The 18,788-nt window shown below is 44.5% G+C and overlaps 3 long non-coding RNA genes across 10 annotated transcripts in view; 2 read left to right on the top strand and 1 right to left on the bottom strand.

The window, feature by feature from the left end:
- Positions 1-18,788, top strand: part of LOC116284884 (uncharacterized) — a 54,168-nt gene that overhangs the window by 11,187 nt on the left and 24,193 nt on the right. For 4 of the 8 annotated variants that reach the window (XR_012062654.1, XR_012062656.1, XR_012062655.1 and 1 more), the window contains one exon: positions 12,165-12,376. The exons of the other annotated variants lie outside the window; for them this stretch is intronic. This is a non-coding gene — a long non-coding RNA (uncharacterized lncRNA). Of the gene's footprint in view, positions 1-12,164; positions 12,377-18,788 lie in introns of those variants that run through there. 8 annotated transcript variants of the gene reach the window in all.
- On the bottom strand, positions 2,216-18,069 carry LOC140688012 (uncharacterized). The gene is made up of 3 exons (XR_012062664.1): positions 16,256-18,069; positions 15,146-15,342; positions 2,216-2,479 (listed from the first exon to the last, which is right to left on the bottom strand). It is a non-coding gene; the product is annotated as an uncharacterized lncRNA (long non-coding RNA).
- On the top strand, positions 13,024-14,211 carry LOC140688011 (uncharacterized). The gene is made up of 3 exons (XR_012062663.1): positions 13,024-13,204; positions 13,878-14,052; positions 14,172-14,211. It is a non-coding gene; the product is annotated as an uncharacterized lncRNA (long non-coding RNA).

Raw genomic sequence — 18,788 nt, forward strand, 5'->3', positions numbered from 1 at the left:
CTGGAACAGGTCCTCCAGCTATGTTCTTTTAGGCTGTTAGAAGGAAGGTCAGTGGTTCTTCCTGAGTCTTATTTTGGGTCTCAAAAATAATCCTCCTAAATTAATCTTCTTGCCAAAGAGACACAATTTGTGGTGGCAAATTTTACTTCCTTGCAGTAGTCATTCCAGTGGCAGCAAGGTTGCTGGCTATGATAGTCAGTGTCCAGTGTCCGGTCACAGTAATGACAACACGGTGCAGAGTCCACAGCTTTTCGTATCACCAGGAACATCTTTGTCCTTGTCTGGAAATGGGTGCACTTTAGAGGGTGTGAGTAAGAATTAATTGAGAACTGCGTGTGAGAAAGGCATTGAGAAGCATCAGAAATCTTATACATGCAAGAAGCGTTCTCTTCCCCTGTCTCAGCCTTGGGAACATAGCTTAGTGTTTGGAGTTCTAGCAGAAAAGGAACAATCCATTTAAACTTCAAAGGAATAGATAAAACATGTAAGAGAAAGCAAAGACTGTTCATTCATTTGAGCATCATGTTCTGAAATGTTATAAATGCGACACTATGTTGTTAGTTCTCTGGGATACATGACAGATTACCTGTTTTGATAAGCTGGTTACTCCATCGCTATATTCCGCTCAATGTGCGATTGAGATGTTTGAATTCTAGCTGTAATATGTCTTCTGAGTATATTCATTTGAAGCTCTTGATAAGGTTTATTCAAAATTCTCTAGCATATTACAGTTATTCTCAGTTAAAGAAAAACTCGAGACGTCTCATTGCCGGAATCTCACGTGATAAGAACCCGCAGCTGATATACCAGGGGTTTTCATTTTGTTTTTGTTTTTCTGTCCTCCTAGTGTTGTATCCCCATCTAAGATTTGTGTGTGTGTGTCTGTGTGTGTGGCTGCAGTTTCCTTTTTGTAGCATTTGGAGTGGAGCGTGCTGACTGGGTGAACTTGCGTCCTTTGGGACTCAGTCAGTGGTGTGCTGACTGGTAAGCCAGGTCTTGGAGAGAAAAAAACTCCAACAGCTAATTTATAGCATTTGTCGACTTCCAGGGTTAAATGCACCCAACATGGCTAAGTTCAAGTTACCCGTGTGGTGTCAACAAAGCATGAAGTTGGGAAGAGATCTGCAAAATAAGTTCTCGCGAAGTAGAGGCAGCCAGCTCCCAGTGCATACGCCTGGCAGTTTGCATCTTAAGTGTTCGCTCTGCTCTTAAGATAAAACTAAACAAAACTCTCCATATGTCATAAATTATGCTGTATAGTGTCAAATATTTCAAAGCTATAGTGGCCAAAAAAAGGAGATTCTAATAAAATGTTTTATCCCAGGATAAAACCTTTAAAACCTTCAAGCCTCTTGTCCCTCTAACCATCTTAAAAAGTTGCTAATTTAAATGAAACGGAGGCAGAGACATCTCTCTCAACCCTTAGAGTGGAGGAGATGGAGAGGCTTCTGTTCAGGGTGGGAGCCCTTTCCATGAGTTCCTGCGTGAATGAGTCTTTCCCAAGGCTATAGAATTATTTCTTGCATTTACACAGCACTTTACAGTTTCCTTCATCTGAGTCTCCATTTTAAGGAGGAGAAAGACTTCCACTCAGTGGAAGAACCGAGCTTTGATTATTTTGATTCCAAATCTGGTGGCTTCCTCTCTGCTCCACGCTGCCTTCCCAGGGTGGCCAGAACTTTCCCTGATCCCTCTCCTGCAGCCCAACTCAGATGGGATGTTTTCTTTCCACTACCAGGAAGCTTCTCACGTCACCATCCCCTTCTCGCTTTCACAGAAGGAAATTCCCTTGGCCTTTGAGGGACTTGCTATTTTTGGTGTCTCCTTGGATCACATTCCAAGGTCCTTCTCCACTTGCAGCCTGACTAACCGCTGCCACATCTCTGCTCGGAACTGCGGCGTGTCCCCGTCCCAGCAACGCCGGAGGGATGCAGTGCTTGAGAGCTTCCGGGCAAATGTTAAGGCTCGTCTTTAGAGATAACCTGTGCTGGGCCGAGTCATTCTGCTGTCTCCGTAATAACATTAATCCGTTCTGATAATGGCGCTGATAATGAATGTTTGTGATACCAGTGATTGTCATACAAACTCTGAGATAGTTCACAACCTCACCTCGTTTGACTTTCGAAGCAGCCACAGCAAAAGCAACCCTTCAACAGTTTCGTGCAAGGAAAGACACTGACTTCACAGGAAGCTTGAAAAGCTGCAGCAGCATTTCATTCATGCATTCATAATGTTAACCAAATATTTATTGCGCACCTGTCATGTTCATGGCTCTGTGGGAAGGCCTGAAGACTCCAGGGTAAAATGATGGCATTTGGAGTCCTCATACTTCTGCAGTTTAGCAGTGCAGGCATAGGCACGGGCAGTCGTCACTGAAGATGAGACACACCAGAGCAGAGACAGGTGCAAGCGTGGGGGACGAGGTGTGTTACTCTGCCCAAGGGAGTGGAAGACCCTTCACAAGGGCTTAAAGCTGGAGCTAGGATTTGAAGAACAATGACACCAATTATGTAGTGCTTACTGTGTTCTTTGAACTGCCCTATTCTAAGCATTTTCCACATATTAACCTACTTAATTTTCCAAAAGCCCTGCAAGGTCGGTACAGGCATCATCCCCGTAGGAGCCTGAGTAACAGAGAAGTCAAATAACATGTTCAATGTCACCTACCTAGGGAAACATGGAGCTGGGATTTGAACCCATGCTGCTATGCCCTGATTTGCTAGGATTATGGGGGTGGTTGGGGATGGGGGTGGGTGTGGGGGACATTCCAGACTGAGGGAACAGCATGAGCAAAGGCCCAGAGATGTGAGAAAACATGACATGATGGTGACTTTGTTTTGAATTTCAGTGGGAAAGCAGCATAGGGCCATTGATCATACATGCATCATTTTTCTTTCATCACAGAATTTTTTTTCTGGGGAGCATTTGGAAAGGAATTTGTCAGCACCATTCCTTAAGCCCTGAGTGTTCTTAAATGGCTGCTGTCCAACTGTTCACCCTGCTGAGTTGTTGTCTGAGGGTTGTTTAAAATAATCTCCTGCTAGAAGGAGACAATTTCTTAATTTCCCACTATTCCTGAAATTGATTATTCTAATGCTACTTGAGGCTAAAATTGCAAGATTGACTCCCACAGAAGACAGCATTTCTGGGAGAAAATTGTTGGGCTTAACCACAAAGAATATTCCTGATCATGACTGAAGTTCTTGCCCAATGTCAGCTGCTGGTCACCAGTAAGACAGCATGTCCCATATAGAATCCCATTGTCACCTTAGGATGGGTGACAAGTACTGAATGTGTGCACTTTTGTAGCAAAACAAAATGTAGCAGTAATTGGCCCAGAACAGCACTGAAATGGAAGATAATCTGGCCCATTCCATATTTCTTGGGCAATTTTCTGTTCTTAATACACTGGAGGATAGGTCATTCATTCATCATCCATTCATTTATTCATTCATTCAGCCTTTTCCAAGTGCCTCCTGTAGTAAAAATCATTTGATAGAACTTACCACGTGACAGACGCGGTGCTAAGCACCTTAACACTATTATCACATTTAATCCTCACAATAACACCATGAAGTAAGAATATTATTATCCCCAGTTGAGGAAACAGAGGAGTTAGGAAGCTTGCTCCGTGCCATGTAGCTTATGGAGCTGGCAGGGCTTGGCTTCTGTCCCAGACTGTCATAGTCCAGCGCCTGCTGGGCCGTGCCATCTCCTTATGTCCGAGCTTCTGCGTCGGCATGGTAAGGGATGTGAACCACAGACGGTAGTCAAGTCAGAACGAGACAGGTGCAGACCACCAGTCCCCAGCCTTTTGCCCACAGAAACATAAGCCGGCTGATCCGCATGCATGAGATGCATTCTCTGGGACAGCACCGGAGAATTCTGCACAATCCACCCCCGCCCTTCACCCCACCCTCCTGCTCCAGGAAAGCATACTAGGGACGCACATGAGTAAGAATGATGTTATTACAGTAACGACATTGAATCATAACTAATTACGAAGGTGATAAATCCTTTGCACATTTTCGTATAAGACAATAGTGGATGTAAATCTCAGGACACAAGGCTATCCAGGAACTATGATATTTCTTCTGTTTCTATGAATCAACTTAATTTTGACTCTGGACACCCAGCCTCATGGACTGATGGAAACTGAACCTCTGCATTCTGGGCTAACCTCTCTTACCTCCCACGAACTCTGCCAAGGGTCGGGGGCCATAGGCAGGGCTGGCGTGCTGTGTCGGACGGTTACCTGTGCTGGTCTCACTGAGACTGCTGCTACCTTGAGCCCAAGTGGTCCCTTTGGCTCCTGGGGCCCTGAAACCCATGAGGAATCTGGGGGAGAATCGGTGAGAACACAGCCTCCCGGCTTCCCCGAGGCTGCATGTGGCCTTTTTCTCCAAAGTCCCCCCTCCAAACTCTCTTTCCCCCTCACCCAGGGCCATTTCTTTTTCTCACAGGGAAGTTCCCTCCTCACTTGCTCCCTGAGGCCTTTTTCTTTCGTCAAACTCTATTCTCCTCCATGGGTTTTGTTCTTTGGGGGAAAAGAAAAGAAAGCTGGAAAGGAAAGTATCTTTTACTGTGAGCCTCTTGCAAGGCAAGTAAGCGAGAATCTGCTTGAATTAGAAGGGGAAACTGGCAATAAAAATGATAGTTGGTGGTTAGAGTGGAATTTATCTGGAAATAGTCCTCATTTCTTCTTTCCCTCCTCTTCCCCCTCTCCTTCTCTCTTCTTCTTTGCAAAATGCAAATAACTTTGTTTTCAATTATAAAAGCTGCCATTGAGCAAATTACTAGTAAAGATAACTACAGTTTGGCATATGCTTTTCAGACCTTTTTTTAAACTATGTGTACATTGAACAATATTCAGGAGGTATTTATTGAGTTCTTACTATGCCGTGTAGGCTTGGATAAGGAAGTTGGATTTGATAGGAAGGGTCAACCCATTGGAGAGTTTGAAGGGCAGTCACTTCATCTTTACAAGTTTTAAAGCTCACACTGGCTGTGCCATGGAGGGTGGAGTTTCAGGACAAGAGACGGTTAGAGAGAGTTTCAGATAAGAGATGATAGTGCCTTGGGCAGGGGGGGAGTCATGGCGGTGGGGGAGAATAGCTTCTTGCCTCGCACAGGGAGGGGTTAAAGAGCAAAGACCTGGTAAAGTGAGTGTGAGTTTATTTGGAGAGATACACACTCCACGGGCAGAATGTGGGCCATCTCAGAAAGGTGAGGGGGAGAGAAGCTGAGAGGTGTGGGGTGTTTAGTTTATAAAGTAAAAGTAGATACACATGCCATAGACAGCGTGGGCCGTCTCAGAGGTGAGCACGACAGAGCGAGAGCGACAACGAGGTGCAGACTTGTTAGGTTTTATGGGCTCGGCATTTTCATATGCTAACGAGTAGGATGATTATTCCAACTACTCTGGGGATGGGCTGAGGATTTCCAGGAAACGCACCCCCCACCCCCGACCCTTTATGGTCAGCCTGGGGACTGCCATGGCGCCTGCGGGTGCGCCGTGAGGCTCAAGGGCCCCTGGAAGTCCAGTCTTGGTTCTGACCAGTTGCTCCTGTGCTCAGTGGCTGTGTCACTCCTTCAGTGGTTATGCCCTGCCCCCTGTCCTCCCACTTCAGAAAGGCAGGCAGGGATTCTGGATCTGGTTGGGAGGGTGCATGAGCTGGGGACCGGATATGGAGGGGAAAGGGAAGGGCAGTAAGGAACCGAAGAGGGTTTCTAGGTTTGGGGCTGTGTGGGTGGCACAATCTACAAAGACAGGAAAGACTAGGGGAGAGCAATGTCCTTTGTTTCCCAAACTCTCTAGAAGAGTGCTCCCCAACTTCCAGGACTGCCTAGACTCTTAAGCAATAAATCTAGGGGTGCATCCTGACCAGGAGAGGCATGGGATAACCCAAAGGGCTGCAGGAAGAGCATTCAACATTTCTATTTAGACCTTTTTTCTTCTCATGCTTTTTAATTTCTGTGTTTGTTTTACAGTATACATATTAGTATAATGCTTTATGTATATACACACGTATGTATACCACTTACAAACAACTAAGAGTGACTGAATAAAGGAAACAATAAACAGAGTTGTGGCAGACAGCTAGCTGTTCACCAAAATCTGTCCTTCCTTCCAGAATATTCAGTAGGTGGGAGCTGCTGCCCAGCCAGAGGCAGCTTTGCCAGACCCCTGGTATGTAGCTCCCAGTTCTCCCCAGTGGGAGGTACGGAGAAGGGATATTTATCGGTTCTGGACCAAGGCTTTTGAGAAGCAGGCATGCCTTCTTTGTACTCTTTCCCCCTTCTGTTGGCTTAGATGCAGGAAATGCCCAGGTCCTGGGGACGCTGGAGGCCTGAGATGGAAGGGACTTGCATCCCTGAAACATCGCTGGGAGGGTAGCCGCTCACTTATCAGGAGCAGCTACCTCGGGCTGTTATTTTATACGACCAGGAAATAAACTTCCATGTGTTTGAGCCATCATACTCGTTTGAGTCTCTCTGTTATTACAGCCTAGCATACAGGGAGCATGCCCGACGTTCTGGGAAAGTGGGGGGGGCATGTGCAAAATATTTGGAGGCACTAATAATAATATTTGGCTTAAGCACATGCCAGATGCAAATGAAATAGGGTTGTCTTGTTCTGTCAGACTCAGGGGACAGCAGCTCACCATTTCTAAGCCATCCCCTCACATCATCAAAAGCTGTAATTATCATGGAATAGTGGTTAAGTCAGCTGAGTTTTATTTTTGAGGAACTCAAAGTAGTTTTTGAAGAACTGAAATTTTTAGGAAGACTCGCAAATCCAGATTGCCATTAATTATAAAGAGCAACTAGCTTTCTTGGTAATCCAAAGATCATCTTAGAAAATGTGGAAATACTCAGTGAACATTATTAGAAGAAATTGATGAAATTCAGCAAAATGGAACATTTGTTTGGCACAGATTTTGCTAACACTTGCAAATACTTTCATGTCCTCAGATTTTAGCTTAAATTGTCTTCCTTCAAGGTCCGTGGACTTAAGACACAAGTGTTTTCCACTTAAATGAGAGTTCTCTGCCTTACCCCCCAGAATATACAGTTGTCACTGGGATTTAGTTGGAGCATTCCTCCTACCTGGGGTATAGATGGTGAGACTCAGAAAGCCTTCATTAGAGCATACGGCATAAAGAAGGAATAGAATGATGCGTCAAGGCAATATTCCTGGAAGCTGAGATCAACAGATCATGATTAAAGTCAGCTTGCACTGATATTGGCTGAGAATGTCACGTCAGCTGCTTCTAAACCCCACAAGATGATAGATGTCTTACTGTTATCCCCGCTGCTCTCCAGAATTAATCAGCACAAAAGAAAAATAGGGATAGGTTAGAACTCACAGAGATTCCAAAATTCTTCTTGCAGCAGTGAGGAGTGAAGGCTGGGGTGTCAGTTATGAATGAATCAGCTGGCATTTGTGTGGCAGCGGGGAGCACTGTCAGAACCTGGGCACAGTACTCGAGAACCGCAGGAACACCTGGACCAGTGAGGGGCCGGTGAGGCGGTCAGAGGGCTCGCGTGGCAGGTGACTGTCATTCTGACCTGCGAATGTCAGCCAGCTGCCATTGAGGGCAGGCGGGGGCAGCTGGTAAGGGAGGCAGAAAGATGGATGTAAATCGCTCATCTTGGGTTTCGACGCTGGTTTCCCTCTGTTCCCCTCTCCTCTCCTTTCTCCTAGTAAGGAAGCTAAGAATAAAAATGCTGGAACCTGCTGTTTTATTTTTCACTCAAGAATCTGATTAATGAGGGCTGCTGGGTTTAATCAATGGTTGTCTGTTTCAGCTTAGAAAACACTATTTTGGGGAGTAGAAAAAAATATTGGCAAGCATTCACCTTGTGGAGAGCTGCATTATTTTGCAAGTGGTTAAAGAAATAGACTTCAGCCTTGGGCTGGAATCCCTGTTCGTCCAGCTGGGTCGGATATTTAATAGCGGTGGGGCCTTGAGTGGTTCCTTCCCTTCACCCGAGCCTTAGTCCCTTCACCCAGGACATGGGGATAATAATGTTACTTGCTCTTGAATTTGTTGTGGAAGTTGAGCCAAAGCCTCCTGTGTTGGGTAAATGATAACCTTTTCATCATCTACCTATCTTTTCTCCTTTCATCTTTTTAGAAGTAAGGTAGAGATTGTATCTGTTTATGGGTACTTGGGTTTTGGGTCCCTGCTCCTGGTTAAATCCCCTGCTGAATGTTTTCTGAATCCCCACTGACCATTTCTGAATCTGGAGAGTTAGTGCCACCCCTGTTTATTTCTCTCTGGGGCCCTCTCCTCTCTTTCTTGCCTTAGGAAGTGAAAAATGAACTGATAACGAAGGAAAGTTTGCTTTAATTTCCTGGCGAGAAGCTGTGGGCTCATAACGCGAGTACTTACTCTTTGCCGTGCTGGTCAGTGTTAGGCCCCCTCACACAGTGTGCAGAGATGCCGTCTCTGGGTTAGAGCCATGGCACCTAAGAGAGAAAGATGGCCTGGCTGCTGCCCGAAGCCGGCCTTACGTCCAGGGACCAGGTGCGCTAAATCCCAGCTATTGGGTTGGACTGAATGGGCATTTCATTCAAGCTCTGCCCCACCATGACCTCATGGGGCTTGTCTCTCTCTATCTGAAAAGTGGAAAAATCGGTTAAGGTTTAGTTCAGGGAGCGGAAGCTATCGCAAGTGTGTTAAATAGAAGGGGGATTAGTATGGGAGATTGGGTGCTTCCAAAATCGTTTAAAGTACAGGTTGGAGGAGTGGGTGCTAGGCGGAGCCCCCAGAGTGACTCCTGGGACGTCGAGGGGCTGACCCAGCAGACATGACGAGCTCCGCCCCTTTAGGAGGGCAGTCAGAGGCTGTGCCCATCAGCTTTCGTGACGCAGTGTCATAGGTCTAGAGAGCAGAAGACAGCATTAAGGAGGGGCTGCTGCTTCTCCCCCACCAAACTGGACCGTGGAATGTGGAGTCTGGTGATCTCCATTGCCCAGTCACTTCTCAACATCCATGAAAACACTAAAATTCTAAAACTGAAAAGCGCTGAAGTCATTGTCAGCAGGACACAGCAAAAGCAGCAGGAAGATGGCTTCCACCTTCCAAATCTCTACAAGTGCATCGCATTCGTGGGACATCCAGTCTCCTAACTTGAATCCGGAAAATGTAGTTTTTCACTCCCAGCCTCTGTATCATCGGAAGGCACCCGGAAGCAGGTGGGAACAGATTCTGAGCCAAAACCAACCAAATCCTGCACGCTGCGCTTCCTGAGTGCCATTTTATGCCCGTCGAACTGCCCCCAATTCAATAGCAGCTCCTCAGCAAAACCAAGCGAATTCACTGAGGGAGACACAGCTGTTCAAACACGGCGGGCAATTGTATGGAACCCTGTGCTCAAGGAGGAAGCGTCAGATCTTCAGTGAGTGTGCGATGAGAGACAGGGACCTTCTGTTCCCCAGCGGATCTCAGTTCCTGTGTGCTTCTCACAGTGAGACTCTTGCCTGCCTATCTGTGTATAATCAGGCCTCTGTATCCATGGATTCAACCAACCAAAGACTGAAAATACTTGGGAAAAAAAATTCCAGAAAGTTCCGAGAAAGTGAAACTTGAATTTGCCAGGTAACTATTTACAAAGCACTTATACCGTATTAAGTGTTATAAGCAACCTAGAGATGATTTAAAGTATGTAGGAGGACACGTGTAAGGTTGTATGCAAATACTGTGCCGTTTTATAATTAGGGACTCGAGCATCCTCAGATTTTGGTGTCTGCGGGTGTCCTGGAACCAGTTCTCCAGTGGATACCGAGGGATGACTGTATTCTGAATAAGTCAGTGGAATAATTGAAAAATATCTTTGTCACGGTCAGGCCCTCGGCTTGAGGCCAAACCCTTTGTGTTACAGGATACTGTGATAAACATAAAGGGAATTTTAAGAGGGTAATTTTTTTTAACTGTTTAAGGTTTATTTTTGGCTTCCTGGCTTAAATCTCAGACCCCTTCCTCCCCACTCCACCCCCATAAGAACTGGTTTCATTGTACTTCATTGAGGATTCAGTGAGAATCAAACCAAGCGTGAAGTCGTGTGAAAGTCTGTTGTAAACTGTAAAGTCCTGCACTAATGTCCGGTGTTACTGTCATACAGAGTGTCTTCTGTGTAATGGGGACTTTCCATATTTTGCTAAATTCATTTTATCATTGTCTATCTCTTTCTCTCTCCATACATATTTATATATATTACTTATGTAGCATATATCTTTGTATTTATGCATTACACATATTTATATTTTTTCTAAGTCTCTTGACAGCAACTTTCAGAAATCATGTCCCTTTGTCCCTAAACACTTCATCATATATTTTCTAGGAATATTCACTCAGGATATTTAACAATGATGTGCTATGAACTAATTACAGATCTTACATTTTGCAAGTTGTTCCCATAAACTTTTTATATTATTTTTTAATAGTGATGCTTTTTTTTTTTCCTGGTCCAGGATCCAATACAGAATCATACATCTGGAATGGTTTTCTAGCCTTTCTTTGAGTTTTTTTTTTTGACATTGACATTTTTTAGGGAATTTAGGCCAGTTATTTTTTAGAAGTCTTTCAAATTGGGTTTTCTTTGATTGTCCCTCATGATTAGAGTCAGATTATGCAGTTTTGACAGGAATATTAAATAAGTGGTTAATGTTAAGCTAAATAGAAGACGTGATATGATATAGATTCTCTAAGTGTGAACTGTCAATCACCGGATGGTTTGAAAGCAGGGAGCCAGCCCAATGTGGAGTCCAGAACCCAATGTGGAGGTCAAGTTCTGGTATTAACCATGTGACACTGAATTATATTAATAAAAATTATGGTGGTGATAATAATAATAACAATTTAGCAATATACAGTGTGCCTTTACATTCATGATCTCATTAATCCTTCAACAATCTCATGAGGTAAAAGTGATTCTTACTTAAGCATGAGGAAACTGAGGCTAAGGGAGGTCAAGTTCCTTGCCCAAGGTCACACAGATAGAGAAGGGCAGGGGGCAGGGGTCAAACCCAAGTCTCAAAACTAGACTTTACATCTTATGCTTGTAAACCCACATGCGGGAGCAGAAGTCACACTGCCTTGTGGGGAATTCGACTTTACAAGAAGAAGAGTGAATTAAACAGAATGCATGAGACAGTGCTTCCCAGCCTTGTGGATTTCAAGAGCAATAAAAATAGTTTAAAAAATTGAGGAACAGTTGCAAGGCTTATAATACTGTATTCTACCAAGTAAGTATTAAAATATAAAATCAGATGTTATCTAATATCAGTACTGTTTGATAAAAGGACATTTTAATGTAAAAATATAGAAAAGCCATAATTTCAGAATAAAGAACCATCTTTCAGGTTGGACGTGTTGGTTTTGTAACATACCCAGTACCTTGCTATTGCTTTTCCCAGTTCGCTGGGACCTGGTGAAAGCTCTGCCCAGAACAGCCCCCATCAGGGGCCAGGCACCTGGGGGGCACTGTATGATGGTGTCTTCTTGCTCTGTCGTCCAGTGGCTTTATTCTATGTGGCAAGAGTACGTGGGCAGGGAAGGGGACAGTGCACGGTGAGATGCGCCGGGCTGGAGCGGGGCGGGGAGGCACGGCCCTTGGGGTTCATGCGTTGCCTTTGATTCGTCTTCCTCCTTACTCCAGGGTTCCTTGTTCACTACTCCTTGCCTCATATTTATTGCTATTGCCCTTTTTTTTTTTCTTTACGCCTTCCCAGTTTTTCTTATCTTGCTCCTCTGCTCCTTAGGCCTTACTTTCAAGGAATAAGGAAGAGTTGACACGACACCAAACACAACATCACTATCTGGGCAGCATCGGAATAGAATATCACGTGTTTCGTGTCTGAAGGCTCAGGGTGGAAGGTTCTAGAAGGAAGCTTTTGGCAGTTAAGTTAGGCACTCATCCTAGCACAGATATGTATTATATATATATTTGTATGTTATATATACATTATATATATACATACAAAATATGTTATATATATTTTCATCTTATTATGTCTTTTATTGATGCATTAAATAACCATACGTTGAAGTGGGTCTAGTAACTCCTGTCATGCCAAAGTTAGTAGTGATGACTGTGAACAAGGTTTTGCAACATGATATGAACTGTAATGTGATATTAGACTCGCTTTATCACAGGTGACCGAGGGACAGGCGCTGCTGCTACCACCGAAGAGGGACAGCTACAGTCATAGTCAAAGGAGGGGCTCAAGCTCAGGTAGAAGTGAGTGAAAATCAAGATGGGATTTTTTTTCCATTCCAAGCTCACGGATTCCCTGAATTCTACCCACGGATCTCTTGGTGGGGGGATCTGTGGCCCCCAGATTAAAAGCTCGGTTTTAAAGCCTGCACTCCCTGCTCACTTCCTCGTCTTCCGTTCATGTCTCAAGTTTGTGATTCCTCCGGTATGTGGGTGCCGACTGTGTGTAAGGGGCAGCAGTCTGTGGCAACCTGGCTTTCACTCCCGTGGCCCCGGGCCCCTGTGCTCGCCAGACTCACCAGTGTTCCTTCAAATTCAAAAGACCTTTTTCCGTCTCCGTGTTGCTCCGTCTCTGAGCAGCCACAGAAGCCAAGCCATCCTCTCTTTGGAACTTTCTCCTTCCTGGGCTTCTGCAATATTCTTCTCTATGGCTGTGACACAGTGGTTTTAACCCTCACAGTGGCAGAACTCACACAGGGAGCTTTTTCAAACGTGGGTCTGGGGCCCTGTTCTCTGGATGTTCTGAGGGAGAAGGTTTGCAGGGGAGTCCAGGCTACAGAAATAATTCCAGTTTGCTCCAATGGTTGAGAATCACTTCTTAAGTGATTTATGAGTGTATAAGGTATGTTTTACACCCATAACTATAATAATGATAATGATAATAATATAATAATAATATAATATAATTATTATCTTAGACAGGCATTTTTCATTCTCCCACTGAGTTTCAAAGCACAGGTCTCACTTAATCTTTTCTTAGCTTCATTTCCCGCTTTAAAGGTGAAAACAAAACAAAACTCCACCTCCTTCAACAAAGTGATGTGTATATAAATGAGGAAATGTCTGCAAAATGCTGCTGGAATCAAATGTATTTTGTAAAACTAAAAATCGTCCTTTATTTTGGAAGCAAACTGGAAGAAGGCAGAGAGAGGTGATACATTCCAGGGGTGGCTAGCAAAGTGCTAATTCACCGCCAGTGGTGAGTAAGCAGCGTTCGTCTGTGTGCGAGAATGTGGGACAAGCAGGAAGTGAACTTTTGCAGGCGTGAGGTTGGCGGCCAGCGGTCATAGCGCAAGGCCATAGAATTTTAAAGAAAAGCTGATTGTCAAAGTTGGAAGGGACCTTAGGGTCTTCCATCTCCATCCTTGATCTCGTGCTTGAATCCTTGTGAAAACAACCAGTCAGGGCCCCATTCTGACTTTGAAGACTCCCTGACACATTTGCTTTTGTAGGCCTTTTGCTTCATAAAAATGTTTAAAATTCTATTTTACGATTCCAGTGGTATATAAAGCCAACTTTAATCCAGGGCTGGATTTATTACTATATATTATTATTATTATTATTATATGTTCATTTTTCTTATGATTTTAAAAGAAATTAAAGTGAGAACATTTTCCTAGGCCCCTGAAAGAACCATGGGCCTTAGACACTTGCCTCTTGTACCTCAGAGAAGCCAGCCCTGCTAATGAGAGTCGGCTCATTATCTTACGAAGCAGCCTGTATATTCCGTTTGAAGAGGATTTTATTTGATAGAAGGTTCTTTCTTATTTTGAGCTGAAGTTTGACCCCCCTTTTTTTAAAAAAAAGACTTTTATTCTAGTTCTTTTCCCTAAAAATAGTCTGTTCCTTCTCCCTCATGTCATGTGTACAAGAGCATGGCTCCCGGAAATGGGAGCCTTAGACCAGAAGCCTTGGCATCACCTGGCTCCGATTAGATGTGCTGAATCTCAGGTCTCTCTCGCCATGTGTCTACTGAATCAGAATCTGCATTTTAAGAGCTCCTCAAGTGCTCATATTTGCATCCAAGTTGGAGAAGCACTATACCGGGTGAGAATAACAATAGCAAGTATTTCTCCAGCGCTGCTCTATGCTGGAGGCTATTTTAAGTGCTTTATGTGGTTTGCTTAATTAATCAGTTCAGTAACCTTATTTTCCCCATTTTACAGATGAGCAAACTGAGGCACAGAGATGAGTGACTTGCTCAAGGTTTGTCCAGTAAGGAAGTGGTGTGTAGGAATTCAAACCAAGCAGTGTGAATCCAGGACTATATGCTCTTTTTTCTTTTTAATTGAAGTATAGTTGTTGTACAGTAGTTTTGTATAAATTATAGTGATGCACAATTTTAAAGGTTACACTCCATTTATAGTTATTATAAAATATTGGCTCTATTCCCCATGTTGTACAATACAGCCTTGTAGCTTATTTTATACCTGATAGTTGTACCTCTTACACGCTCTTTACCTTCGTGCTTCTTTGCCTATCCCTCTGTGTTTCTTTTGAGAAAAAGTTCCTGCTGCCTTGCTTATAGCTCAGGTTGCCAGGGCAGGAGCAGTCTTTTTAATACCACTCAACCCCACTGTCTTGCTGTGGCTGATTGGAGTAGAGACGGATCACTGCTTCATGGCCAGGCAACCTACAGCTAGTCTACAACTTAGCACTTGGGTGGTCTGCTACGAACCAGTAATTGATAAGCTGGACTTTGTTAAAATTAAAAACTCCTCTGTGAAGACAGTGTCACAAGAATGAGAAGAGAAGCCACAGACTGGGAGGAAATATTTGCAAGAGACACGTTTGGTAAAGGATTGTTTTTCCAAAATACACAAAGAACTCTAAAACTCAAGGATAAGAAAACAAACAACTCAATTAAAATATGGGCTGAAGATATTAATAGACATCTCACCAAAGAAGATATACAGATGGCAAATAAGCATATGAAGAGATGGCCACATCGTACATCATCAGAAAGATGCAGATTAAGTACATCTGTTAGAATTGTCAAAACCTGGAACATGACAACACCAAATGCTGGTGAGGATGTGGAGCAACAGGAACTCTGACTCGTTGCTGGTGGGAATGCCAAATGATACAGCTACCTTAGGAGTCAGTTTGTGGTTTCTCACAAAATTAAATATATTCTTACCATATGATCCAGCAATCTCATTCCTTGGTGTTTATCCAAAGGAGCTGAAAACTTATGTCCGCACAAAAATATGCTCATGGGTGTTTATAGCAACTTTGTTCATGATTGCCAAAACTTGGACGCAACCAGGATGTCCTTCAGCTGATGAATGGATAAATAAACTGTGGTATGTCCAGACAATGGAATATTATTCAGCTCTAAAAAGAAATGAACGGTCAAGCCACAAAGACATGGAGGAAGCTTAAAAGCTTATTACTTAGTAAAAGAAGTCAATTGAAAAAGCTACATACTTGGAATTAGACAGTATGATTCCAACTATATAACATTCTGGAAAAGGCAGAACTCTGGAGACAGTAAAAAGATCAGTGGTTGCCAGAGGTTGCAGATGGGGGAGGAGAGGTGAACAGGCAGAACACAGAGGATTTTTAGGGCAGTGAAAATACCATGAAAGATACTATAATGATGGACCCATGTAATTATACATTTGTCCAAACCCACAGAATGCGCAAAACCGGGAGTGAACTCTAATGTAAACTGTGGACTTTGGTGGAGGATGTTGATGGTGGAGGAGGCTGTGCATGTGTGGGGACAGACAGTATATGGGGAGCTGTACTTTCCTCTCAATTTTGCTGTGAACCTAAAACTGCTCAAAAAAAGTGAAGTCTTTAAAAAAAAAAGCGTGCTAAGCCACTGGGATTCTCACTCAATGGTATTTAAATGAATTAACTTGCAAAGAATTTGCTGGTTGTCAGAGGAAGAAGCAGATGGTTGACCAGATGAGTCATGTGAAAGGTGACTTTTCTATAAAAAGGTACTTGAGCTTCTGCTACTATCGTGTCTAGACCACCTTGAGTTCAGATCCACTCTCCCACCACTTTTCCAGAAGGCCCAAGTGTATTATGACTCCATCTCTTGGATTTCCCTCAGAGTCTCCTTAGAGGCTCTGTAATAATCCCATTTTACCTGAGTTAGCTTGAATGAGTTTCTCTTGCTTATTATCATAAAAACCAAACTATGACACACATTCACGTATTTGAAAACACCCGTGCACCTCCTTGAGATCCCCTCTCTAAGCGGAACACCCCCAATTCAATCCGTTAATCTTCATACCATATGTCCACTGCCTCTCTTGGTCCTTCCTCTCTGGAAGCTTTCAAAAATGGACTAATATGAAGGCTGGGATTGGAAGCTACTTTTATGGAGCAGTTTGAAGGCAGAAGAGTAGATCCGCAGTCCCAACATTTCTTCCTTAGCCCCTGGCAAGACTCTTCCTCAGAGCCTTAGAATTGGTTCTGTTTACAAGAGGGTCTTTCCAGGGGCCACAGTATGCCTTGCTAAGAGCGAAGCCTTGTGCCAGTGAGTGGGAGGAGGTCCTTTGAAGAAAAGCAGTGAAAATCAAGGATGGAGAGAAGGGCCAGAGAGTGTTTCCCAAGCCTGCTCTGGCTTGAATGCATTTCAGAGGAGGAATCCTGGCAGAAGACTGCGTCTCCCAAACTCTGAGGAAGGAACAGGTGACTGGCTTGCAGCAGCAGAGAGAAACCGTGGCCTGTTCCCCTTGTGGTTGTCGTGTTCAGGTCAGTACTAACTTTAGCCGTGCAGTCCTCAAATGGGGACAGTCCACTAGTGGATTAAATCCTGCTTAAATGACTGAGAAGCTTTTAGCCAGAGATCAGAAGAAAGGAAAGGAAATTGTTTCATCTCTTCTCTGCCTGGTGCGTGATGGCTTCCGGGGAAGCTGTTCTCCAGTGTTTTGCATTATTATAAAACTTTCTATTCATATAGCATTGATCTCTCAGGAGCCTGGCATCCTCCGTAAGCACTTTATCAGCGACTGGGAAGGAGGGAGGAAGTGAGGACAGCATTTGGCTTGTTTTGTTTCTGGTGGTCCCTCTTTTAGCTGAGACCCCGAGGACTTTCTCATTGTATAAATAGGCTCACAATATTGCCCCTCTACTGGCTTCACACTGGATGGGTGTCCAGCTACCCACGGCTGAGTAATTATCCTCATGCCATTATTGATTTGCCTCATTTTGACATGGGGTAAATATTCTCCATCTTGGTTGGGGAAATGGAGGCACAGAGGCGCCTTGCAGGATGACTGAGTTCTCATGCTGGGCCACTGGCGAGTCTGAAGCAAGTGCTATGAAATGTTCGGCTCCCCATGTGTCTCGCCACCTTCTTCCTGCCTGCAGTGAGCAGGGGACTGTCCCAGAGCTGAGGTGGGCTGGTTTGTCCTGAAAGAGGTCTGAGGATCAGAGGGAGGTATCACTTGAGCTGGAAGGCATGACCCCAGGGTGGTTGTCTGACCTTCAGACACGCTCTCCTCGGACCCACGACCAGTGCACTTCTCATCAGATCAAGCTGCATCTCTGGGACTCAGACATTTCGTAAAAGATCTGAAGGGCATTTCAAATGGCTCTGGGACATGAATAGCTGTTGCAGAAGAAGGTTGCTTCAGCGATATGATGGCTGAATCAGCATGGCGTTGAATTAGCAGCAGTCTGGTCTTCAGAGTAATAGCATGATGATAAATGAACATTACTACATTTTTACCTCGTGAATGAGTCCTTAGTGAAAAGACAGACAGCTTCCAGGTGTCTTGCCACAAGATTTAAACAACTGAGTCACTAGAACTTGATGGAGGAACAAGTGACAGCATAGAATCTCCTCGTGATTCAATGGCTGCCAACTTGGATTGTCCCCAGTCCCAACTTGAGCATCTTTCTTTAGTCACTCTGCCCGTAGTCAGTTCCCCTTCCGGGGATGCACAATAGGAGGAAATTCTCATGAAGGAGACAAAGCTGCCACCGTCCCTCCTGACCAAACATCCCCCGAGAGAACGGGCTACCCACGCCAGAGAGGGCGGCACCCGAGAGGAACCACCTGCTGGTGTTCCACGTCAGGACCTTGAGCTACTGGCCATCCCCGAGCAGGCCTGACTGATGTGCTGGCCCCTCCGGTTGCCAAGGAGACGAGACAATCCCTCAAGAATGTCCGATCAGGTGGCTCAGCCCAGACTCTGCTGTCAGGGCAGGGAGTGGAATGGAACGGAGGGAGCACTGTCTGAGAAGTCTTGTCTCTGTATTAGCTGGACATTAGCTAGACACGTCACACTAGGTGGATAGGAACTGTCTGGGTCTTGGTTTTCTCCTCTATGGGGTTAATGACCTGGCTGGGCAGCAGTTAGAGAGGAAGAACTCGCAAGCATGGAATATATTGCCTATGTCATGAGCATAAAGGCATCCGATGCGTTTGTGCTGACTGGTAAAACTGAGAGGCTACTTTTATTTACTGACCGTGGGTTTTCCAGGGCCATCCGTCCACTGAGGATCCCCAGACAGATGAGTTTGGTGAAAGGACAGGATACTCCAAGGGAAAAATGTCACCTCTTGTGACCGAATTTAAAAATATGTATCTAGAAAGCCTTCAGAAAGCAATTCAGCCTAATATATAAGGGCTAGTTTGCCAGTGGGCTTAAGTGTCTCCCTACTGATTATAAAGAAAAGTCCTCCGTGAAGTCAGGGGTCGGAAACTCGGGTTGATGTCAAGAGGGCAGTGTCCCTCTGACAAGTGCCACAGGAGGGGCTGGTCCGCACAGAGCTTGAACATAGAAACTCCAGGAAGCGACACTATGTCTTCGTTG

The sequence above is a fragment of the Vicugna pacos genome, chromosome 21, assembly GCF_048564905.1.
Source record: "Vicugna pacos chromosome 21, VicPac4, whole genome shotgun sequence".
Lineage (NCBI taxonomy): Eukaryota > Metazoa > Chordata > Mammalia > Artiodactyla > Camelidae > Vicugna > Vicugna pacos.